We start from the raw sequence: 24861 nt of genomic DNA on the forward strand, positions 1-24861 counted from the left end.
ACGACCCAGCCGAATGCACGAAGAGGCTAGAAGACAAGCCACAGTACCAGGCAGAAGCCGGGGTGCTCTGAAGCACAGGAACGCGACGGCACCACTCACGGAAGGCAGCCACGCCGGAGGAGAGTGCGGCAGCGGGCACGGCAGCGTGGGTGGCCACGCGCCCACGCTTCGACACGAATGCTACAGAGCACCGGGCACCCAGGCGAAGGGTGGCAGGGACGCCAGTGCTCACCGACCCGCCGTAAACGAAGGAACTGACAAAACGCGGGCCATCCGCACAAGGAGGGGATGGAGTCTGCTCGCACACGCCACGCGGAGGGGACACACGCGGACCACACCGAGGGCTTCACCCTCACCAACTGCCCGGAACCGGGACCTTCGCGGCAGGCGGAGCTGGGCGAGGGAGACGGCGGGGGTAAGAGGCGGAGAGCTTCGTTTTGAAGTGAGGAACTGTTCTAACGCGGACTGAAGTGATCCTTGCACACACACACACACACACACACACACACCACTGAATTTTAAACTTGGAATGAATTGCATGGTATGTAAATTATATCTCAATAACGCTGAATTAAGAAAAGAGACCCAGATCACATTTTCTAAGCCACATAAATTCTTAATACTGCTTAATTTTACACTTAATTGACCTTTGGACTGATTTTTTTCATGTATTTTGATGAAAATACTTCTATAAATTCCTGTGTGCTTTTCACACCTATTTTCTAAGGAGGTGTTTACCATTTTCTTAAAAAACACAGGGTAATGACACTCATCTCTGTAGTCAGTGGTGTTCATGTTTCAACACTCTATCGAAGGACTCTGCAGCCCCCACCCTGCTCCCTGTGCCTGCTTGGGAGAACGTGGGGCTCATGGCCCCCCTGGAGAACAGACTGCCAGCCAGCCCACACCAGAAGGTGACTTCCACACCCAGACAGACAACAGCAGGCGGGACCAGCTGACTCCCACACCCACACAGACAACAGCAGGAGGGGACCAGGTGACTCCCACACCCAGACAGACAACAGTAGGAGGGGACCAGGTGACTCCCATACCCACACAGACAACACCAGGAGGGGACCAGGTGACTCCCACACCCACACAGACAACACCAGGAGGGGACACAGGTGACTCCCACACCCACACAGACAACAGCAGGAGGGGACCAGGTGACTCCCACACCCAGACTGACAACAGCAGGAGGGGACCAGGTGACTCCCACACCCACACAGACAACACCAGGAGGGGACCAGGTGACTCCCACACCCAGACAGACAACAGCAGGAGGGGACCAGGTGACTCCACACCCACACAGACAACACCAGGAGGGGACCAGGTGACTCCCACACCCACACAGACAACAGCAGGAGGGGACCAGGTGACTCCCACACCCAGACTGACAACACCAAGAGGGGACCAAGTGACTCCTACACCTACATAGACAACACCAAGAGGGGACCAGGTGACTCCCACACCCAGACAGACAACAGCAGGGAGGGACGAGCCAGGCCCTGTGCAATGTTAGTTCTTCATCCCACACATGTTTTCCTTCACCATTCAGCAAACATGTACTGAGCAACAAGGACATGCCCAGCCCAGCCTAGGTCCTAAGTCCAGGGGGGAGGGTCATCAGTCCCACTGAAAAAAAACACCCGAGATTTCCCTGAGAGGGTGGGAGTGGGAGGTGCCACGGGGTGCTGAGGATGGTGGGGAGCATGAAGACCCGGGGTGACCGGGAAGGCACCATCCACCGGCAGCCTGGGAAGCATGTCCCTCAGCAGAGGGAGAGCAACGCCCCCCCCCCCCCACACACACACAGTGACATCAGCTCCTCATGGACAGGCCAGGACCTGGCAGCAGCATCCGGCCTTGGGGGAAGAGCCACTGGAGGCCTCAGCTAGGACGGCACACGCCTACTCTGAGAGTCCTGGAACAGAGCCGGTCCTGGTGCCGCTGGGGCTGGGCTTGACAGCTCTTACTCAGGGTGTTGTCTCCACGCCTGTGGTTGCCATCCCCCTCACGGGACCTGGCCAGGGGTGTTTCTTCAGTAAAGACTCTTGACCTACGAGATTAATATTTGACTAGCATTTTCACAGGGGCCAGTAGGATGTTGGGGGTGTGCCTGGTGGGGTGTAGGGTCATCCTGACACCTCGTCCTTCCACCCCAGGGGAGGAAGCATGCTCTTCTGGGGCACAATCCGCACACCTGCCCACATCCTGGACACAGTCCACACACCAGCCCGTGTCCGCCAGACACAATTGCACACCTGTCCACGTCTTGGGCACAATCCATGCACCTGCCTGTGTCTGCTGGGTGTTCCTGGGAGAAACACACTGTGTGGAGGGAAGGCTGGGCCGGGAGCTCCCTCCCTGGTGTGAAGGGCCGTGCTGGTGGCGGGTCCTGGGGGTTGGTTAGCACTTCAGCCACCACACCATGTGGCTACGCTGGTGGCCTTTTCAGCGGGTAGAGGCCGGTTCGTCTTTAACAGCCTATGGCTGTTCATTAACCAGGTCTCTTCAGGGAGGGCTGGAGGGCTGGCTAGGCAATCCTATGTTCTCACAGGTGGGCAGGGAATTCAGTCCCGGACTCCAGCCCACAGTGGCTGGGGTGGGCAGCTGGACGGAACCCGTCTGTGTGGGGCTCGGAGTTGTGGGCTGGAAGCCCATCTGTGTGAGGATGTAGCTCCGGGCTCGTGGCCACGTGCTGACATCATGCCACTGCACGCACAGGACACGTCGTACACGCCACGGCGGCTCGGGCATGCGTCTCTGTCTCCCCTTCCCGGTTCCCTCTCCTCCCCTTTCCCCTTCTCCCCCTCCCCTCTCTCCACCTCCCTCTCCCTCTTAATCTCCCTCGCCCCGCCCCCCTCTCTCTCTCCCTTCTCCAGTTCCATCTCCATCTCCATCCCTCCATCTCCCCTCTCCATCTCCATCTCCCCTCGCCATCTCCATCTCCCCTCTCCATCTCTCCACCTCCACCTCCACCCCCATCTCCTCTCTCCATCTTCAGTGGCTCTGTCTCCCTCAGCCGCTGGCCACAGGGAGGGAGAAGCACAGGGCCGGCTGGCACTGCTCTCAGGGCCACGCTTCCCACCCGGCTTCTCTATGGGAACTCAGTGCCCCCAGCCCGTACGAGGGATTGTAGGCAGGGCCTCCGACACTAGGCAAAGCGCTCTTACTAGGCGAGTCACATTTGTTTTGACATAGGGAGTCGCTAAGTCGCCCAGGCTGGCCTCAAACGCGCGATCCTCCTGCCTCTGCCCACTGTCACTCTGCCACTGTCATGCCAACTTCCGGGAAGGCCTCTTTCCCGGCCCTTGGAGCCGCTCGGCTCCTGATTTCTACGTCTTGCTGAAGCGCAACTGTGATCATAACCTGAGCAAGGACGAAACGCCCTTCCCATCCTGAGCTCAGCCTGTGGTGCACATGGAGAAAGACGCAGGTGTCCTGCGGCCTGGGCGATGGAGCTCTGACCACCACGCCCAGGCCCGGCCCTGGCCACCAGGGGGAGCCCAGACCTCACGTCCTCCGCCAGACGCCAAGTCCCCAGACAAGGGCAACTAGGAAGCTTGTTTCACGGCTCTCATTGTGGGATGCACATAGACAATACAGAGCGCGCATGCACGCGCGCGGACACACACACACACACACACACACACCCCACTGCAGGGACATACGCCTGCCAACACAGTCATAACATACAACACGCACACTGCACACACACCTGCCAATACATAGATACAATACATACACACAGACACACAGACACACAGGGACACACACACACGCCATGGCCCCTCCGTTGGGCCCTGCTGTCTGTTAGGCTCTCCCCACCCACACACCAGCCCCTCGCGCGTCCTCCTGAGCAGGGCTTCCAGGTCCTATCTGGACCCCGGCGGCAGCTGCTCCAGGTGTGGGAAGGACCCGTCCTCTCCCTGATCTGCTGTGGACAAATACTCATAAAATACAATAAAAATGTCCTGACCACAGCACACGGCCATCCAGCGCCTGGGCACGTCACTTTCTGTCCTCAGCACTGAGCAGACACGGCCCCCACCCCGGGCCCCCAACCTCGCCGCAGGAGTGCCGGGCCCCCGCATCTGGAAGTCATCTTTGCTGGTTGTGTCCCGTGCGGGCCGTCCGACTTTCTTCCAGCTTCACCGACAAACCTGCTAATGCCATTTAATAAACAAGCTGCTTGCTCTGCAGGAATCAAAGGCCGCTTCCTCCCACACACCGTGCGGGAGCCTGGCGCGGCCCTGCTCAGAGGCGGCCAGCGCCCAGCGCCAGCACGGGGGGCGAATCCCAGCACGGCCCCCGCCAGGGCTCCCGCCCAGGAGCGCCCACCGCTCCCGGGAGAGGCTGCGACACACAGCCCACAGACATTGCGGGTGTGCACAGGCGAGTGTAACGCGCGTGCACACGAAGGACACATCCTTCCCCACAGCCCTGGCCCCGAGGCTGCTCCGTGCAGTGTGCAGATGATGGAACCCGGAGACGAGCCCCGGGCAGATGGCCTCCCCCTCGCACCCGGCTCCACAGCGCTTCCTGTCTGCCGCCCCCCTCCGAGCTGGCCTGGCCTCTCTCGGCCTGGCCGCCCAGCCCCAACAAAGGTGCCCTTCCTGCCGCACTGAAAGCGCCCTTGCCCCGTTTAGAGATGGAAACGGCAAACGCGGCCTCGAGCGGTGCACAGAGTCAGGACTCGGGTGGAGATGGGACCCTCACCGCGCCCAGCCCGCCGGGACGTGCACGGCCTGGAGCGGGTGCACAGAGTCAGGACTCGGGTGGAGATGGGACCCTCACCGCGCCCAGCCCCGTCGGGACGTGCACTGCGCTCGGCTCGGCACAGCCAGCTGGGGGCCCAGGCAGGGGTGGCCCGCCTCCACGGCACGAGCCACGGGCAGGTTAGAGGCGAGACTGTGGCTCTCCGTCCTCCTGCCCGGGCCTTCCTGACCCCCTCTTCTCAACCCGTCTCCCGCACAGCTTGAGGGAGTCGAGCCCTAAGGTCACCATCGCCTCAGCTCTGCCCTCCAAGGGGGCCGGGCGGGTGGTGGTGACACTGGTCCTCAGCACGGACATCATCACCTCCGGGGGCCGGGACCACACTGGCTTCACTGGAGGACCCCGGCAAGAAGAGCTAGAGGGTCAGTGTACCCCTCACCACTGCAGGAAGGCAGAGGTGCACCCCCTGAGGACACAGCAGGAGCCCAGGGCCACGCCCCTGAGGACACAGCAGGAGCCCAGGGCCACGCCCCCTGAGGGACACACCCCCTGAGGACAGACCAGGAGCCCAGGGGCCACACCCCCTGAGGACACACCCCCTGAGGACACACCAGGATCCCAGGGCCACGCCCCTGAGGACAGAGCAGGAGCCCAGGGCCACGCCCCTGAGGACAGAGCAGGAGCCCAGGGCCACGCCCCTGAGGACACACCAGGTCCTGTACTCAGGGCCACACTCCCTGCCCAGGACAGTGCCCAGCCGGGACTCTCAGAGGCCCTGGGGTAAGATCTGCTGACCTGGTATTTGAGGGTCTTCTAGGAATGTGACCTAGGAAAACAGTTTTATAATGTCCTCCCTTGAAAGCCAGCGTCGCCTCTCCTCCCATACTTCCCAGCTCGTCGGCACAGACCGCGGTGCCTCACCCCAGCACGCGCGAGGTCAAATGAAATCCAACACGAAGGGGATGCCTTTCAAATCGAAAGCTGGCTGCTGTTTTCTTTGGCCAAGCCACCTAAGTGAAGCTTCCGAGAGCACGAGCATCTGTGGGAGCACTGTTCTCGGGGCCTCCACGGCGGTCCTGACGGCCAGCGCGGCAGAGGGCTCCCCGGAGGCCTCCCTCCCACCCCCTCCCCCCTCGTGGCCCTCAGCCCCAGCCCGGGAGACACAGGACAGGACGGGGGGACCCCGACTCCCTAGCCTGCAAGGAGCAGCACCCCGCAAGAGCACGCACTGCAATGCCACGTCTCCAGGAAGCTTCTAGACCCCCAGCGGGCAGAATGGAAAGTGGTTCCCACCCATGAACAAAAGGAATCCAGCCACGCTCCTGCTGGGTCCCTGACCCCTCCCCACAGGCTGCCAACGAGGTGACTTCCCCTTCTCTCTGGGATCAAACGCAGGCCCAGCTAAGCCACGCTCCCAGCTCCTTTGCTTGTCATTTATTTCTCGACATGTCCTGGGCTGCAGTCCCTCGGTCTGCCTCCCACGGGGCCACGCACCCCGCGAGGCGGCGAGAGCAAGGCTTCCTTGAGCAGGAGCAGGTGATGCGTGAAGCAGGATGCATGTCGGTCTGGCATGTTGGGAGAGAAGGTGGGCAGACACTGGGGGGATCGGGTGTTGGCCACATTGGGGGTCCCCCAGAATGCAGCTGGAGCAGCCACGATGGGAAGGACCGCACGTCCTTGTTAAACCTTGGAGAGAAGCTGGGTCTGGAGGCTCCCACCTGCCAGCCCGGCTACTCAGGAGGCACAGACAGCGAGGACTGTGGTTGACGTGTGGGCTGAGGGCCTCATCTCAACAAGAAGCTGGGTGGGCTGGGCCGGAGCGGCTGGTCATCCCCTCCACAAGAGCAAGAGGACGGAGGCCCTGGCCAGCGAGTGCAGAAGCTGGAGACCCTCTCTGAAACGGACGGACGGACGCGGGAGGGGGTCCGGCGCAGGTCAGCGGTGGGGGGCATCTGCCTGGCGTGTGAGCTCTGACTGCAAACCTCAGCACTGCGCCAGCCACGGCACCAAGAACTGGGGGACGGTAGGCACGGCCGTCATCCTGGGCCAGTGAGCGGGCCCTGCCCCCCACCTGGACAGCCACACGCAGGACACGCTGCCCTCGCGAGCCTCCCATGACCCCTGGGGCTGCCCGCGGGCAAGCGTGGCCGGCGGCCCCTCTCTGTGCCGCGGCACCGGGTGCCCCCCGCGGCACACAGGCGTAGCCCGACCCAACGGCGGGCCCAGGAGCAAGCCACGGGGAGTCCGGGATTGTCCAGGGCCTCGGGGACAACTGGGGAATGTCCAGACAGCCTCGGGTAAGGCCTCATCTTCTGGGGCTTTCAGAAATCCCGCTAGCATGAGGCCTCCCTGGACCGTCCGGGCCCGGCCTCCACCTGGCCCCGAGGGCCACCGAGCAGGGCGAGTGCCAGCTTCTCACTTCCCTCTGGCTGGAGTCTGTGTCCCGGCCCCTGTCCCTCCATGTCCTACGTACCCAGGAGTGGTGACTGTGTGTGCCCGGGGGGTCCCTGGGCCTCCCCAGCTCTCTGCAAGAGCCTCCTCGCAGTCCCGGGGTCCCCCCTGTGGGACCCCATGGAGCCGCTCACGGGCCGCCCCGCGCAGGGCGCTGAGCCCGGGGAGCCGGAGCTGGGCTGTGCGGGACCCCGCCTGGGCCCGCCTGTTGGCCTGCTATGAGCGGATGTGACGGACAGGCCTCCACTGGCCAGAGAGCGGCCAAGACTCACCTGGAAGACGGATGGCCCAGGCCTGCGACGGGCACGCCTGGCATTGCCCGCCGCCGCCGGGGGGGAAGCCCTAGGCTTCGCTTTCCTTAGCCCTCCACTGGCAGAGGCCGCTCGCCGCCCCGGTGGGGAAGGCGGCCTGGCCCTTCACTACGCGGGGCTGTGTCTCCGGGCCGTTGGGCTCCGCCATGCTGCCCAGGGGCCCGTCTGTGGACAGGCCTGACTCCCGCTGACAGCCCGGGACAGGGTCTGCTCCCCTGGGACTGAGCTGCTCAACGCAAAGGCGGGGGGCTGGGCAGGCTCTGCCCGGCGTCAGCGGGGCTCTAAAGCTCTCTCCGTGTGGTCTTTGCCTAGAAATAAAAGCGAGCACAGCCAGACCGCCCAGGGACCAGGCCAAGATGAGCCCTCTCCACATTCCTGGGCTTCCAGAGTCTTAAAACAGCCACCCATGTTCTCCATCTGCCTTTGTAACCAGACCCAGGGTCAGCAGGAGCGACCCCAAGCCTGTCCTGGGTGGGCCTGGGCCCAGCCCCCGCCTCGGCAGCTTGTCCAGGCCCAGGAGGGAACGAAGCCCAGGACAAAAGCCCCAAACTCCCACCCCCTCCGCAAACAAGCGGCTGGCTCCGGCCTCTGGGGCAGGAGGGGCCCCTCTCCCTGCGTGAGACCGCAGACGCGTCCCGTGCCGCCGGGCCCCCCACCTGCGTGGACAGTCCGGCACACGGAGCACGTGAGCGGGCACTAGGGAAGCAGGACTCCTCCACGCTGACCCCCGGCCCCTCCCGTTCACGCTCCTGAGCCACGGACACACGCCGAGGCCCCGTAGCCACCCAGCCAGGTGGCCGGCGCTCTCCTGCCGGAACTAGGAGGGCAGGTGTCCCGGTGGCGAGGTGGGGCCTAGACGCTGGCATGGCGTCCCGGGAGACGGAGGGGCCACCGGCCCGCGTGGCCAGGGCATTGTCGCACGCCTTGCTGAGGAGCTGGAGCTGTGGCTCTGATGGACACAGGCCATGGGCATAAGGACATGAAAAAGAAAAGAAAACTCTACCGATCCACAAAGACGAGACCACTGCGGTCAGCGGCCTGAGCCCTGTCCGCTGTGGGGGGGGGGTGGGCTTGGACCCAGAGAGGGCTGCCTCCCCCTGCCCGCCCCGTGGGCCTGTGGACGGGGCAAGTGGCCATGGACAGCGCAGACAGGAAGCGGAACTTCCTAGGACACAGCTCCACCAGCACGGTGGGTGTACAATGGCGACCGAGCCAGTGCACTAAGGAACACACCGACGAAGGAGCAGGCCTCGGTGCTGCACGATCTTCGTTGACTCAGCTCTCCTTTTCTGAGCACTGTCCCCACCTCCGGGGGACCCAGCATGAGGCGTCTATTACGACATCACCGACGGCTCCCACAGTCCTGCCAAGCTCCAACCTGGGTGACAGAGCCACTCCGGAGCCCCCATCCACCCGCAGCCCAGGCAGCCCAGGGCCCCAGACCCCACACTGCTCTCAGGGGCTGCCGCTCTGGGGCCGCTGAGAAGAACAGCGGGGTAAGGAAGCAGGTGTGCGCCAGGCCTACCCCGAGGGGTGTGCAGGAAGCGCCCGTCCAGTAGGAGGGCATTTCAGGGACAGGAAAGCTTCTCAGGGAGCTCTCCAGGAAACCCCCAGTCAGGCGCCACACAGACTGAGCCTGCGTAACACAGCCAGAATGGACCGGAGAACACAGCCGTGCCCCCGGGCGTGCGGATGGACCGGAGAACACAGCCGTGCCCCCAGGCGTGCGGATGGACCAGAGAACACAGCCATGACACCGGGACAACTCTGAATCGATCCCTTCCAGGAGAGATGCTAGCTGACCCCCAGACCCTGCCCAGGACCCTGCAGACCCCACCCAGGACACCCTGCACGGTGGTCACCCCTGCCTTCTTCTGCCTTCTTCTTCTCTGCCTTCTTCTCCCCGTTCTCCTCCGGCTGGAATGAGCAAGGAGCCCACCTCCACCCCGCAGACGGCTGAGGTGACTCACCCCATTAGTCAGACCCAGCTCAGTGCCCGGGGGGGGGGGGGGGGCTGGGCGCCAGCACCTTCCCAGGCACTCCTTCCTTCCCATGCTTTCCACGCGTGGGGCTCGGCGCACTGCTTTCCACACATTTCCACACGCGGGCTCAGCGCACTGCTTTCCACACGCGGGCTCGGCGCACTGCTTTCCACACATTTCCACACGCGGGCTCAGCACACTGCTTTCCACACGCGGGCTCAGCACACTGCTTTCCACACGCGGGGCTCGGCGCACTGCTTTCCACACATTTCCACACGCGGGCTCAGCACACTGCTTTCCACGCGCGGGCTCGGCGCACTGCTTTCCACACATTTCCACACGCGGGCTCAGCACACTGCTTTCCACGCGCGGGCTCGGCGCACTGCTTTCCACACGCGGGCTCGGCGCACTGCTTTCCACGCGCGGGCTCGGCCCCCGCTGACTGGGAAGGAGCGAGGGAAGGCGTCAGGGACTGGGGAGCTCGGCCAGGTGGCGGCTGCAGGGCTGGATGCTCGCAGCCCACAGACCACAGACCCACATGGCAAAGGCGGGCGTGGCCAGCAGGATGACTGACAGCCATCGCAGTGGACTCCACAGGCCAGTCGGGAGCTTGGAAGGAGCCTCCCCAGAGCGTCCCGGATCCCAGTCAGCCCCGCGCTGTCCCAACACGCTGGCTGAGGCTGAGGTCAGGGGCCAGAACAGCTGAGAGCAAGAGAGGACCTGCGGGGAGTGGGGCGGGGGGTGCAGGAGGACCTGCGGGGGAGTGGGGGGGGGTGCAGGAGGATCTTCCGGGGTGGAGGGGGGAGGGGCTGCAGGAGGACCTGCCGGGGTGGAGGGGGGGAGGGGCTGCAGGAGGACCTGCCGGGGGTGGGGGGGGAGAAGGGGCTGCAGGAGGACCTGCCGGGGTGGGGGGGGGAGAAGGGGCTGCAGGAGGACCTGCCGGGGTGGGGGGGAGAAGGGGGCTGCAGGAGGACCTGCCGGGGGTGGGGGGAAGAAGGGGCTGCAGGAGGACCTGCCGGGGTGGGGGGGAGAAGGGGCTGCAGGAGGACCTGCCGGAGGTGGGGGGAGAAGGGGCTGCAGGAGGACCTGCCGGGGTGGGGGAGAAGGGGCTGCAGGAGGACCTGCCGGGGTGGGGGGGGAGAAGGGGCTGCAGGAGGACCTGCCGGGGTGGGGGGAGAAGGGGCTGCAGGAGGACCTGCCGGGGTGGGGGGGAGAAGGGGCTGCAGGAGGACCTGCCGGGGTGGGGGGGAGAAGGGGCTGCAGGAGGACCTGCCGGGGGTGGGGGGAAGAAGGGGCTGCAGGAGGACCTGCCGGGGGGGGGGGGGAGAAGGGGCTGCAGGAGGACCTGCCGGGGTGGGGGGAGAAGGGGGCTGCAGGAGGACCTGCCGGGGGCGGGCAGGGGGGAGGGGCTGCAGGAGGACCTGCCGGGGGCGGGCAGGGGGGAGAAGGGGCTGCAGGAGGACCTGCCGGGGTGGGGGGAGAAGGGGGCTGCAGGAGGACCTGCCGGGGTGGGGGGGGAGAAGGGGCTGCAGGAGGACCTGCCGGGGGTGGGGGGGAGAAGGGGGCTGCAGGAGGACCTGCCGGGGGTGGGGGGGAGAAGGGGCTGCAGGAGGACCTGCCGGGGTGGGGGGGGAGAAGGGGCTGCTAGGAGGACCTGCCGGGGTGGGGGGGAGAAGGGGCTGCAGGAGGACCTGCCGGGGGTGGGGGGGAAGAAGGGGCTGCAGGAGGACCTGCCGGGGTGGGGGGGGGAAGGGGCTGCAGGAGGACCTGCCGGGGTGGGGGGGAGAAGGGGGCTGCAGGAGGACCTGCCGGGGGCGGGCAGGGGGGAGGGCTGCAGGAGGACCTGCCGGGGGCGGGGCAGGGGGGAGGGGCTGCAGGAGGACCTGCCGGGGGCGGGCAGGGGGGAGGGGCTGCAGGAGGACCTGCCGGGGGCGGCAGGGGGGGAGAAGGGGCTGCAGGGAGGACCTGCCGGGGGTGGGGGGAGAAGGGGCTGCAGGAGGACCTGCCGGGGTGGGGCGGAGAAGGGGCTGCAGGAGGACCTGCCGGGGTGGGGGGGAGAAGGGGCTGCAGGAGGACCTGCCGGGGGTGGGGGGGAGAAGGGGCTGCAGGAGGACCTGCCGGGGGTGGGGGGGGAGAAGGGGCTGCAGGAGGACCTGCCGGGGTGGGGGGGGGAGAAGGGGCTGCAGGAGGACCTGCCGGGGGCGGGCAGGGGGGAGGGGCTGCAGGAGGAACCTGCCGGGGGCGGGCAGGGGGAGGGGCTGCAGGAGGACCTGCCGGGGGCGGGCAGGGGGGAGGGGCTGCAGGAGGACCTGCCGGGGGGCGGGCAGGGGGGAGAAGGGGCTGCAGGAGGACCTGCCGGGGTGGGGGGAGAAGGGGCTGCAGGGAGGACCTGCCGGGGTGGGGGGGAGAAGGGGCTGCAGGAGGACCTGCCGGGGTGGGGGGGAGAAGGGGCTGCAGGAGGACCTGCCGGGGGTGGGGGGGAGAAGGGGCTGCAGGAGGACCTGCCGGGGTGGGCCAAGGAGGCATGGCTGCCGCGGCACCCAGGCTCAGGCAGGCACCAGCGTGCGGGCAGGTCTGGCTGGCACCAGCCCCGGCTGGAGTGAGCGGTGGGGCGGGGGGGGGGGGGTCCTGCACCCCACCTCCCAGGTCCTCAGCAACCTCCAAAGCGAGCCGGATGAGATAAGGAAGGAACTTCACCAACCGCAAACAGGAAGCCCATCCGCTCACCAGCTTGGATTGCTCATTAATCACCATCCATCCAAATATTTCACTTGACCAGGCACCTCATAAATGCTCCGGAGAGCGCCTGCTTTGAAAAACAGCAATGAAAAGAAAACACACACGCATGGGTGTGCAAAAAAGACATGTCACGGCGAACAAAGGCAGCCATGCTACTCCCTGGCCATGGCGCTCAGTGTGAACTACACAACTTATGGGTAGGAGGGGAGGGAAAAACCGGGAGGGAGAGAGGGAGGGGGTAACACTGCCCACAAAGAAATGTGCCCTTTAAACAGTGAATGGGGAAGGGGCGCTGTGGCTCAAGGGGTAGAGCGCCAGCCTTGAGCACAAAGAGGCTCGGGGACAGTGCCCAGGTCCGGAGTTCAAGTCCCACAAACGACAAAAATAAATAAAGTAATTAACGTAAAATGTACTCTTTACCTGACTTACGTTACCCTCGTGCATCACCTTTACAACAATAATAATAATAATGAAGATTTCAGAGGCTACATGTATCAGGGGTCCAGGCTGCCAGAGCACCCCTCCCCCGCTCAGCCCTGTCCACGGGGGCCACGGGCAACCCCCCAAGGGGCTCCAGCCCCCAAAGGGACCACAGACGGCTGAGAGGAAGGTCAAGGGAAGCAGGGTGAGTGTATGGGCAGGGCTGAGGGCAGAGGGCCCCAGGGCCCCAGGTGATGGGACAAACCTACGCTGGGCCCTCGTCCAGGAGCCCTGGCATCCCCCGAAGGCCCTGCTCAGCGAGGCAGCAGTGCCAGGGGGCGAGGGCCGCCCTGCACCAGCCTGGCTGCCGCCAGCCCGGCCCTCGCCCTGGGGCTAGCAACCTACGTCGAGCTAGCGCCGCTCTCGCGCCCCCTGTGCCCGCACCAGGAGCCTCCTGAGGACTCCCCAGGCCTGACCCCATCTGCTGCACAAGGGCCGGAGACCCTCTGGGGCCCGGCTCTGCACACGGGCACCGGCGGGGCACAGCTGCTCCCGCGGCCCATGCCAGAGCCCGCACAGAAGCGTCCTGGGCCAGGGGGCCGAGCGTCCAGCCACTGCCCATAGGGAAAACAAAGCAGAGCCCTGTCCAGGTTGGTCCCAGACTACAGCAACGGCTCCTCCGTGGCACCGTGGGGCGCCTGCACTGACCCGGCCTCCGGCACTCTGTGGCCAACGACGTCCAGGATGAACAAGTTTCCCTGCGAAGGGCAGCAGGATTCCGGCCAGCCTCACCTGTTAATAGCTGACTGGGGTCAAGTTAGGAATTCGGCACCAACAGATCACCCCAGTGCTGGGAGCCCCATGGGTGGGCGGTGACTCAAGCAGGCCAGGAGCGGAGACCTGGGCCTGCAAAGACCCAAGAGCCAGGCCAAATAGCCGAGACAAGTCAAGTAGAGAGAACAGCACCCCTGGAGGCTCATACACCGCCCCCCTCCCCGCCTGTCAGCTAAGAGTGCCAGTGCAGAGGGAGACGCCGATGGGTGCCGGGCAGACACGCAGGGCCCTTCAGAGTCCCCCTAAGCTCAAGGATGTCACTCCCAACTCAATCTGAGATGGGGGGACAGTATCTGGTTAAGAGTTACAGCACTGAAATACACCTCAGCCTTCCAGAAACACCCTCCAGGCTTGTGGGGCTCTGCAGAACAGCCACGACCATGGCAGGGTCATAGAAAGCCCACGTCTGCCCTCTTGCTGCCTCCTCCAGTCACATCTCATCCTTCGTGGTTGACGGCAGGGATCCCGTGAACAGCCTCCTGTCATGGCAGGTGTAGAACAACTAGAGGGTCTCCCGGCCCCTCCTGGACACCTGCTCCTGCAACACACTCCCTGTGCTCCGCTCTCAATTCACCAAGACAGTGTTCACCATGGCAGCTGGCTCCTGGCACTGCCTCCTATTCTGGACGGTGACCTGTACTTCCCTCAAAGCTAGCTGGGAGCAGTGAGCCCTCGCTGACCGCCAGTGAGGCAGGGCCGCTGCGTTCCGAGCACCTGCCCACTGAATCCCGATCTGGGCAGGCTCCACACCCCTGCCCCTCCCCCAGGAGAGCAGGGACTGTGCCCCAACTGGGGCTGATGCCCAGGTCTGCTTGCGGTAAGCCTCAGAGTGAGCGTGTGCATGTGTGCACCCAGGCAGCCAAGGGCAAAGCTTCAGGGCTTAGCAGTCCCAAAGGTGCGGCCAGCCCCAAAAGGACAGCCGTGCCCTGTGCCAGCAGCGACAAGAACCAGGGTGCCAGAGGTTTGCTAAAGATTCTCAGGGTCAGTCATCCATTTGGCTGCTGGATTCTTGGGAGGTGACAGAGTGGGGGTCTCCATAAAAGGTAAAGAAAGACCAAATACAGTGGCACATACCTATAATCTTAGATCATTGAGAGGTTGAGACAGGAAGATCAAGGCTTAAGGCCAGCCAAGGAAAAAAAAATTTACAGGACCCCTCCCAACTAGTAAGAAGGTGGCAAAAGGGGGCTGGGGATATAGCCTAGTGGCAAGAGTGCCTGCCTCGGATACACGAGGCCCTAGGTTCGATTCCCCAGCACCACATATACAGAAAACGGCCAGAAGCGGCGCTGTGGCTCAAGCGGCAGAGTGCTAGCCTTGAGCGGGAAGAAGCCAGGGACAGTGCTCAGGCCCTGAGTCCAAGGCCCAGGACTGGCAAAAAAAAAGAAGGTGGCAATGGAACCGGAAGTGTAGACGGAGTGCTTGCTGTGCACATGGATGTGTGGAAGATAGAGCACAGCACTGTGAGCATGGAGGTGTGACGGAGCCCAGCACCGTGAGCATGGAGGTGTGACAGAGCCCAACACCGTGAGCATGGACGTGTGATAGAGCACAGCACCGTGAGCATGGAGGTGTGACAGAGCCCAACACTGTGAGCATGGAGGTGTGACAGAGCCCAACACTGTGAGCATGGAAGTGTGATAGAGCACAGCACCGTGAGCATGGAGGTGTGATAGAGCCCAGCACCATGAACATGGAGGTGTGATAGAGCCCAGCACCGTGAGCATGGAGGTGTGATAGAGCCCAGCACCATGAGCATGGAGGTGTGACAGAGCCCAACACCGTGAGCATGGAGGTGTGACAGAGCCCAACACCGTGAGCATGGAAGTGTGATAGAGCACAGCACCGTGAGCATGGAGGTGTGACAGAGCACAGCACCGTGAGCATGGAGGTGTGACAGAGCCCAGCACCGTGAGCATGGAGGTGTGACAGAGCCCAGCACCGTGAGCATGGAGGTGTGATAGAGCACAGCACTGTGAGCATGGAAGTGTGATAGAGCACAGCGCCGTGAGCATGGAGGTGTGATAGAGCCCAGCACCGTGAGCATGGAGGTGTGACAGAGCCCAACACCGTGAGCATGGAGGTGTGATAGAGCACAGCACTGTGAGCATGGAAGTGTGATAGAGCACAACACTGTGAGCATGGAGGTGTGATAGAGCCCAGCACCGTGAGCATGGAGGTGTGATAGAGCACAGCACCGTGAGCATGGAGGTGTGACAGAGCCCAGCACTGTGAGCATGGAGGTGTGACAGAGCCCAGCACCGTGAGCATGGAGGTGTGATAGAGCCCAGCACCGTGAGCATGGAGGTGTGATAGAGCACAGCACCGTGAGCATGGAGGTGTGATAGAGCCCAGCACCGTGAGCATGGAGGTGTGATAGAGCCCAGCACCGTGAGCATGGAGGTGTGATAGAGCACAGCACTGTGAGCATGGAGGTGTGATAGAGCACAGCACTGTGAGCATGGAGGTGTAATAGAGCTCCCTCTGTGAGCATGGAGGTGTGACAGAGCCCAGCACCGTGAGCATGGAGGTGTAATAGAGCTCCCTCTGTGAGCATGGAAGTGTCATCATAGAGCCCAGCACCGTGAGCATGGAGGTGTGATAGAGCACAGCACCGTGAGCATGGAGGTGTGATGGAGCCCAGCACTGTGAGCATGGAGGTGTGACAGAGCCCAGCACCGTGAGCATGGAGGTGTGATAGAGCACAGCACCGTGAGCATGGAGGTGTGATGGAGCCCAGCACCGTGAGCATGGAGGTGTGACAGAGCCCAGCACCGTGAGCATGGAAGTGTGATAGAGCACAGCACTGTGAGCATGGAAGTGTGATAGAGCACAACACTGTGAGCATGGAGGTGTGATAGAGCCCAGCACCGTGAGCATGGAGGTGTGATAGAGCCCAGCACCGTGAGCATGGAGGTGTGATAGAGCACAGCACCGTGAGCATGGAGGTGTGATAGAGCACAGCACCGTGAGCATGGAGGTGTGATAGAGCACAGCACCGTGAGCATGGAGGTGTGATAGAGCCCAGCACCGTGAGCATGGAGGTGTGATAGAGCACAGCACTGTGAGCATGGAGGTGTGACAGAGCCCAGCACCGTGAGCATGGAGGTGTAATAGAGCTCCCTCTGTGAGCATGGAAGTGTCATCATAGAGCCCAGCACCATGAGCATGGAGGTGTGATAGAGCTCCCTCTGTGAGCATGGAAGTGTCATAGAGCCCAGCACATGAGCATGGATGCCAAGGAAAAGCTTGTAGTTCAAAGATCCCACCGAGTGCTCTCACGAGTGGGGAGCACACACCGGCTGAGGTTGTCATCTCTGTCACCCTGACCTGAGCCACCTCTTCCACACTTGTTGCACAAGCAGGAAAGGCCCAGGCGTGAGTGAGAAGCACAAGACATGGAGGACAGTTCCCGTCCCTGCTGCTGAGTGGAACAGGCGTGACAGGAGCCGAGCCCGGTGGGCTGGGGTTCCTCGTTACCGCCGCCCCGGCAGCTCTCACACGCACTGGGTCCGTCCACTCGGGCAGCGAGTCCTCACCATTGCGGCCCCGCCCAGCCCCCGTGGGTCCACAGGCTCGGCTCCGTGTCCAGTCAGTGCCACTCGGACCTCGTGAGAGCCAGCCCCCAGCCTCAAACCTCTCCCTTTGTGAGGAACACAGATGCCTGGCACCGGATTCAAGTTCTAACCCGATGGTGACAGGGACAAAATTAAAGCCTGCACAAGGGGGCCAAACACTCGGAGCCGCAGGCCCCAGGCAGGAAGCAGGGGCGGTCGGCCCTGCCTGCGAGGAAGGAGTCGGCGGGCCCAGCCGGTGAAGGGGCCTGGCGGGAGCTGGCACAATCCACACGTGGCCCTGGCGGCCCGCCATAGCTCCTGAGCTCATGACCCGGCCCTCCCCTCCTCCTGACCCCAGTGCCAAGGGCCTGGGCAGCCGTGGCAGCCCGGGGGGGCGGGGGGTGCTGCACTCCAGCCTCCCAGTGGCCAGCCTCTTCCACAACCTTCCCTGCCCACTCTGTGCCCTGCTCTGTGCCGCGTGGAGTTCTGAGGCGCAGGAGGAATGGGGGTCCCCACCTGCTGCGATCCTGTTGCTAGGATACGGGCAGAGAAGAAACGCGATCCAGGATTAGTCTAGACGGCCTGACCTTTCCCCTTGTTCTCCAGCCCGGCCACTGGGTGGGGGGGGGGGGCACACAAAGGGGCTTTCAGCGCGGCCATGCCACATCTCCAATTAGGGATGGAAAATGGGAGGGCCTCTCGGTGCCCCACTTACCCCAGGAGACGTCCGCCAGCTCTGTGCTGCCCACTGGGCGTCCAGGCCAACGCCACAGCCCGCCGGCCGGGCCTGGCACGGCGCCCCGGGGCTTACGCACGCGGAGCCAGCCTGGTGGGAGCCTCCGGGGGTCAACCCAGGATGGCGCTGCTCCACCAGGGCCACCAGAAGCACACGAGCCCCAAGGGGCTCCGCGCCGGCGTGGGGACAGGGCCGAGGGAGCCACGAGGCCCACCCCGGGTCCCAGGGCGCTCAAGGACCAGCCCCCCACACCAAGCCCCGCAGCACACGAGAGCCACCGGGCCTGGCGCGCGGAGCGGGGGAAGGGACGGCCAGCACCGTGCCGAGCGCACGTGAGCGCCAGGCCCAGGCCCGCGGGGGAAGGGCCGCCGACGTCCAGTCCCATGGTCTCGGAAGGCTGGGGTTGTATTTTTGTTTTTAGTTCTTTGTGCCAATAATGAAAGAATCTAAGCAGCTTTCGCGAGTCAGATCAGGGCCGCCGGGGCCCCACCGTGGGTGCAACTAAATAGCCCGGATTTGAAAACTGGAGACTGGCCAGGCCTGGTGATACGCCTGCTCCGTGCTCGAGGCCAGCCTGGTCCATCCAGCGAAAAGTCGCAGTCACGAGAGCCCTCCCCCGCGGCAGGCTCCGGGAGGGCAGGACGGGAGGGAGGAGGCAAACGTGACTCTTCACTAGCAACGTGGGGGCTTCCCCCCAATGCTGCTGGGTAACTCAGGGCCTTGCCCTGGAGAGACTGCCGTAGTACCACCGGACCACGCCTCTAGCCCTGGACTGGCATAATTTAAAAAAAGAAGAAGAAATCACTAAGCCAGACTTGGTAGTGCACGCTTACAATCCCAGCACTCGGGAGTCTGAGGCAGGAGAGCCATCTACTTGGGCCACTCAACTACACAGCAGGATTCTGTTTTTAAAAAAAAAAAAAATGGTTAAAAACCCACGAAGCTTTCACAACGCCGCCAGGCTCCCGACAATGCCCGCGATGGTGCTACGAAGGGTCGGGTCGCCCCCAGCCTCCCGCCCCCCCCCCCCCCCCCCCGCAGTCCTGGTCTGTACTGGAAGTGCCAGCAAGTCTGCAACGCTAGTGCCTGGAGGAAAATAATGTTCAGTCCACACGGGGCAGGCTCGGAACAAGCCAAGAGGGCCGGGGCCTCAGCCCAAGGCACAGAGCACGGCCGCCTGGGCGCTGAGCTCAGCGGCCCCCACGCACTGGCCCCTGGGCCCCGGCACCGCAGGGCCACGCAGGGCCACGCAGGGCCACGCAGGGCCACGCTTGACCACGCATGGCCACAGCAGCCCTGAGTGATAGCTGGGTCAAGGAGAGGATGCACCAGGACACCCCACTTCTGTGGCCCGGCCACCAGGGTCCTGAGCAAGGTGCCCTCCAGGCTGAAGCCCGTGCAGACGCTGCCCGCACTGCCCGCGGAGGGTGACATCTCTGTCCCTTGGCTCTGCCAGCGGTCGGCGTCCCGGCCCCCGCAGACCCGGCAGTGGCCCGTGTGGCTGGGCTGTGGAGTGCGGCCCATGGAGGGGCGGCAGGGGCTGGGGCCGCTCAGCGGGTGGGGGTGCAAGGGGCCACGGACAGCCGCAGTGCGCTGCACGCACGCGTGTCGCCTCCACTCACACAGGCAGCCTTGCTCACACACGCAGCCCCCGCTCACGCCCAGCCCCCCACTGCGCACTAGCACACCACGTGAGGGAATCCATTGGGTCCTGCACCGTCAGAAGCTGCACTGGAAGGGCGTCTGCCGTCTGCCTGGGGCTCGGCCTCCTCGGGCTGGGGATCATCCGGTGCAGCCCCCGGCAGGGGCTGGGTCTGGACACCAGGACCCGTGAGTGTGGCCGGGCCGCCTCCACACACCTGTGTGACACGGGCGTGTGGTTGGACTGGGCAGGGCTGCCGGGTCTCCAGACGGCAGCTTGGCGTTGGCACGGGGGAGCGGATGCCCTGGGGAGCCTGGGGCGGGGCGGAGGCCTGCGGCGGTGACCCTCGAGGAAGCAGGGAGCCCCACGGGGCCCCGGACTGCCACTTAACCCCCGGGAGGAGAGAAGACAGACCCCAGCCCGGCAGCAGGAACGCCAGCCGCTGACCTGCCCTCCGGGGCCGGCGTGAGCGAGGACAGCGGTCGGGCTGGGTGGACAGGAGTCGGGGTGGGGGTGGCCCGCAAGTCAAAGGTCAAATCCGATCTACCGGAAGGCCGCGCGCCGGGGACCCCGAGAGGGCCGAAGCCCCTGGTCCGAGGGAGGCTGCATCCGGCCCGGGGCGACCAGCCACCATGCCCCCGTCCCTGCAGATGCCCGGGGAGACGCAGACGGCCCGCGGGGGAAACTGAGGGAGGCCAGAGCTCGACCCCCACCCTGTACCTTCACGCCTCCATCCGTAGCCTCCCATCCTCACACACACCCGCTCCCAACTCCACCTTGTGGCTCACCTCTTCCTCCTCGTCCCGCGATATCTGCACAACTACTTGATAAGACCACACGCAAGTGTCGACCGCGGAATGTATGTTCACCCTTCCTGATTGGAGGGGAGAGCATGGACACGCAGGGCCATGGGTCTGAAGCGCAGCGAGGGGGCTGTCACAACGGTCTGCTGTCTGTCCTCTCCTCCCCGAGGTGGCTGTGTTTTCTCTCTGGGAAGCAGATCTGCCCGACACCTGCTACCCCTGCTTCCTTCAGAGCGTGGCGGAGGGCGGAGCTGTTCACCAGCAGGCCCGGGCCAGAGTCCCGGCCCTGGGCAGCCGCTTTCCTGCCAAACCTCAGACTTTTCTCACCGTGACAGGAAAGGTGGCGTGCGGATTGCTGGTTTTCTTCTGCTGTTCCAAATCTCCCAAACATTTACAAAGAACGGTTGTACTGCCCACCAAGCACTCTCCTTGGGGTTGACAACACTTCAGTCAGAAAACAGGAAGACCCTGGCAGCTGGGGGGTGGGGGGGGGGGGAGAACGGGAGACCTGCACCAAGTGCACCCCACAGGGCTGGCAACAAGGGACCAGAACTAGCCAGAGCTCGTGAGTAGCACTCCTGCCGGGGGTGGGAGCACCACAGCCCGACCAGCAAGTCCTGGGTTGGCTGCGGTGCCCAGGGAAGTAAGCCAGCGGTCACAGCCAGCGTGAGAAGCGGGGCAGAGTCTACGCCTCTGGCTCTGAGAGGCTCTGAGTGGCCACGAACACAGATGATTCTGGTGGAGTCCCTCGGAGGCAGAACTGCCGGGCTAGGTGATGATTACCTAGAAAACACCTCTCCCAGCTCGCTTGGGGCCTACCTCACGGCCGTCGCCCCTGCCCTGAACCCCCCGGCCTCATCCACACCTCTCCGGTCCATGCGGGAACGTCCTAGCTGCCTTCACAATCTGGTCCTGGGGTTTCTGCCGAGGCAGGCCGTGACCCGCAAGGGGCCAGGTCCCCCGGCCCAGGCAGCCCTGGCGGAGGGAGGGACAGGGACCCTGGCAGACAGCAGAGGGGCCTTTACATCTTGGACGCTCAGAGGTAAACACACACAAAGCTGGTAGAAAGACCCGAGGTCAGCAGCAATGAGGACCGACCGTGGCTCTCCTTTCCGGTGGGAAGCCAAAGTGACATGATGGAAAGGAAGCCCGGTGTTTTCCTCCAAGCCCCCCAGAGGGATTTCTGCCCTGGACTCCACTCGTGCAAAGGAAAGCCCCTCCCTGGAGCAAGGCGCCTGGCTCTCCCAGGAGTCTCCCCATAGTTGTCGTGGGGCTTGAACTCGGGGTCTGGGTGCTGTCCCTGAGCTCTTCAGCTCAAGGTGAGCTCTCTACCACTTTGAGCCACGGTGCTATTTCGTGTTTTCTGGTGGTTCATTGGCGATCAGGTTCATGGGGCCTTTTCTGCTTTGTGATCCTCAGATCTCCATCTTATGAGTAGCTAGGGGGTTTCAGGTGGGAACCACCGGCACCCAGCTCCGCAGGTATGTAACAAATACACAGCAGGCAGAAGGAGGAAGGTGGCACCGGTCCTGCTGAGGGGCTGTGTGAAGTCAGTGTCACCGTGCAGGAGAAGCTACAGACAGGCCTGCCACTGAGCCCCGAATCCTGGGCCGCGCTGGCCACCCTGGCGGTGAGGGGTGTGTTGGAAGCCATGAGAAGGGGGGAAACAAGTCCATGCATTAAGAAACACCATATCCTCTCGGAGCCGGGAAGGTGGCCTAGCGGTAGAGTGCTTGCCTAAAGTGCATGAAGCCCTCCCAGGGTTCAATTCCTCAGCACCACATAAATAGAGAAAAAAAAAAAGCCGGAAGTGGGGCTGTGGCTCAAGTGGTAGAGTGCTAGCTTTGAGCAAAAGAAGCTCAGGGACAGTGCCCAGGCCCTGAGTTCAAGCACCAGGACTAGGAAAAAAAAAAAAAAAGAAAGAAATACCATAGCCTCTCAACAAATGGGCTAAAGACCTAAAAAGAGATTTCTCTGAAGAGGAAATGAGAATGAACAAAAGACATGAAAAAGTGCTCTACATCACTGGCCATGAAAGAAATGCAAATCACAACAACACTGAGATTCTACCTTACCCCAGTAAGAATGTCCATTATCAGGAAAACAAAAACAAATGCTGGAGGGGATATGGCCAAAAGGGAACCCTACTGCATTGTTGGTGGGAATGCAAACTTGTTCAACCATTCTGGAAAGCAGTGTGGCGATTCCTCAGAAGGCTAAACATAGAGCTCCCCTACCACCCAGCAGCCCCACTTTTGGGCATCTACCAAAAGATTACAAGCAAGACCACACAAAACCCACCAGCACAACTGTGTTCATGGCAGCACAATTTGTCATTGCTAAAATATGGAACCAACCCCGATGCCCCACAGCTGATGAGTGGATCAGGAAAATGTGGTACATATACACAATGGAATTCTATGCCTCCATCAGAAAGCCCCATTTGTAAGGAAATGGAAGGACTTGGGGGAAAAAATCATACTAAGTGAAGTGACCCAGACCCAAAGAAACATAAGCCCTCTGGTTTCCCTCATAGGGAATAAGTAGTACATATCTAGGATTGACATAGCAGAAGAGCACAACAGCTCAATAGCTATGCCCCTATGAACACATAAGATAATGCTAAGCGAAATGAACTCCAGGTTATGGAAATAAGTGGTGTATCATTGCTGTAGTTAATTTCAACATACCATGTGAAACCGTAACTTTTGTTCTCTCATATTCCCTTCCATGGTTTTAACCCCTGCTATCAATGTAACTGATCTTAATACCCCAGATACTGTATAGCCATGTAATGGAACTAGGGAAGGGAAGGAATACCAAAAATGAGAGGCAAAGGACAAAAAGACAAACCACTGCAAAAATGATACTTACAAAACCAATTGGTGTAAACCAACCGTACAACTCAGGGGGAGAAGGAACTGGGGAGAGGGGAGATGGAGGAAAAATGAGGGAGGAGGTAACGAGTTGGATAAGTAATGTACTTGCCTTACATAAGGAACTATAACCCCTCTGCATTTCACTTTGACAATAAAGAAGAAAAAACACACAGAATGACAAGATATGACATCAATGTAAAGTCCATAATTTTTTAAGTGCACATTTGAAAGTCATTAAGGTAAAATTTAGAGATCTACAAACTGTAGATAGAAATCATTCATAGTAAGAACAGAATAGCAAACAACCAAAAATAAAACTTGGAAAAACAGTCAAGACAACTGACAAGAATACTATGTGAATCAACGGTAATTAAAAGAAACTCAAGTTTATTAGCTATCAGAGAAATGTAAGTTAAAGCCATGATGAGATACAGTTATAGAGCTACTAAAGAGCCTAAAATGTGAAATATCAGCATTACCAAATATAGAGTGCATAATGCAGGGTAAAGTTTTAAACTGTTAAAACTTGAAATGCTTTGTGTTAAAGTTAATGGCATTTTCAGAAGGAACTTGACTACTCAGTAATATGGGAGAAAGTGTTTCAAAAGTTTCTGGCAGTTCTTGACTTGGAGCATCAAGTTGTATTTCTGCTATTCATATTTAGACTGTCGCTTTAAAGTGTTCTGTACTGTGTTTTTCTATGTGTTCTTTTACCATTAATAAAACTACAGGCCAAATACTTTATCAATAAAATTAATGAGCAAACAAACAAACAAAAAGAAATACCACATCCTCAATTAAGTGTCCTCAAGAGGGTAACAGGCAAACTGTTGGACATTCAGAGTGAAATTCACAGACAGAAAGCAGTGGAAAACGCAGTGCCCTGGCAGAAAAGGCCAGGCTTGGGAAGGCCCGAGAAGGAAGCGGGCCGTGGGAAGGGCCCCTGCAGAGGATAAGTGGGCAGTCCGTTAACACGGAGCAGCAGCCACTCCCCCGGCGGGGCTCCGAAAGGGGGGCCTGCCCGCACCCAGGCCTGGTGCAGGCTGAGCCCCCTGTAAGCTAGCAGTTCTCACCTGGAGCCCCCATCTCCTCCAGAAGGCCCCAACCTCAGCCCCCACGCTCAGCTCCAATCTGCCGGGAGCATCCGAGATAAGAACCGTGAGAACACGGAGCTGGATGGAACCCAGACCACAGGCGCCCTGCCTCCTCCGAGATAACGGCAGGCCTGTTCCCCGCCGTGGCCCGCTTGTCCCCGGCCACGGGCCGTGGGCAGCCTGCTCGCGGGCACCTGGGGCTGCACGGGTGTTGACCTCCTGGCCCTCAGCGCAGACACAGCCCCTGCCCACATAAGGCTCTTGGACAAGGCCAGGTGTCTGGGGTCAGCACGGGTCACCCGGCATGCCCAGGACAAGGAGGCCTCAGGAGAAGGGGGGGTCGTCTCGGTTTAACCCCTTCTTCCTTGGTCTCAACTGGCAATGGAGCCCGCTGGACCGGCTGGGACTCTGCCTGCTGGCCTGAAGAGCGCCCTCAATCCGCCCCCCCCATCCCCGCCTGCCCAGAGCGCCCTCAACCCCCCCCCCCCCGCAGCCTGCCCTGAAGGTGCCCAGGCAAACATTCACCCCAGCCACGTCCATGTGATCCCTTCCGAAATTAAGCTTCCTGACGGGGGTGTCCGGATTTGGGTCTTCAGAACGCATCCAGCGCGGCCTCAGGAGCAGCTGAATATTTCGGCAGCCCCTCACCCAGCCCGAGCGCCAGACCCCGGCCGGCCGGGCCAGGCCTGCGGCT

The 24861-nt window shown here is 62.0% G+C and overlaps 1 protein-coding gene and 1 long non-coding RNA gene across 4 annotated transcripts in view; both read right to left on the reverse strand.

Annotated features, from left to right (window-relative positions):
- Positions 1-24861, reverse strand: part of Col18a1 (collagen type XVIII alpha 1 chain) — an 89138-nt gene that overhangs the window by 59609 nt on the left and 4668 nt on the right. The gene's annotated exons all lie outside the window — the stretch shown is intronic.
- LOC125351386 lies at positions 1508-18252 on the reverse strand. The gene is made up of 3 exons (XR_007210941.1): positions 18240-18252; positions 17457-17461; positions 1508-1635 (listed from the first exon to the last, which is right to left on the reverse strand). It is a non-coding gene; the product is annotated as an uncharacterized LOC125351386 (long non-coding RNA).

The sequence above is a fragment of the Perognathus longimembris genome, chromosome 5, assembly GCF_023159225.1.
Source record: "Perognathus longimembris pacificus isolate PPM17 chromosome 5, ASM2315922v1, whole genome shotgun sequence".
NCBI classification, from domain to species: Eukaryota; Metazoa; Chordata; class Mammalia; order Rodentia; family Heteromyidae; genus Perognathus; species Perognathus longimembris.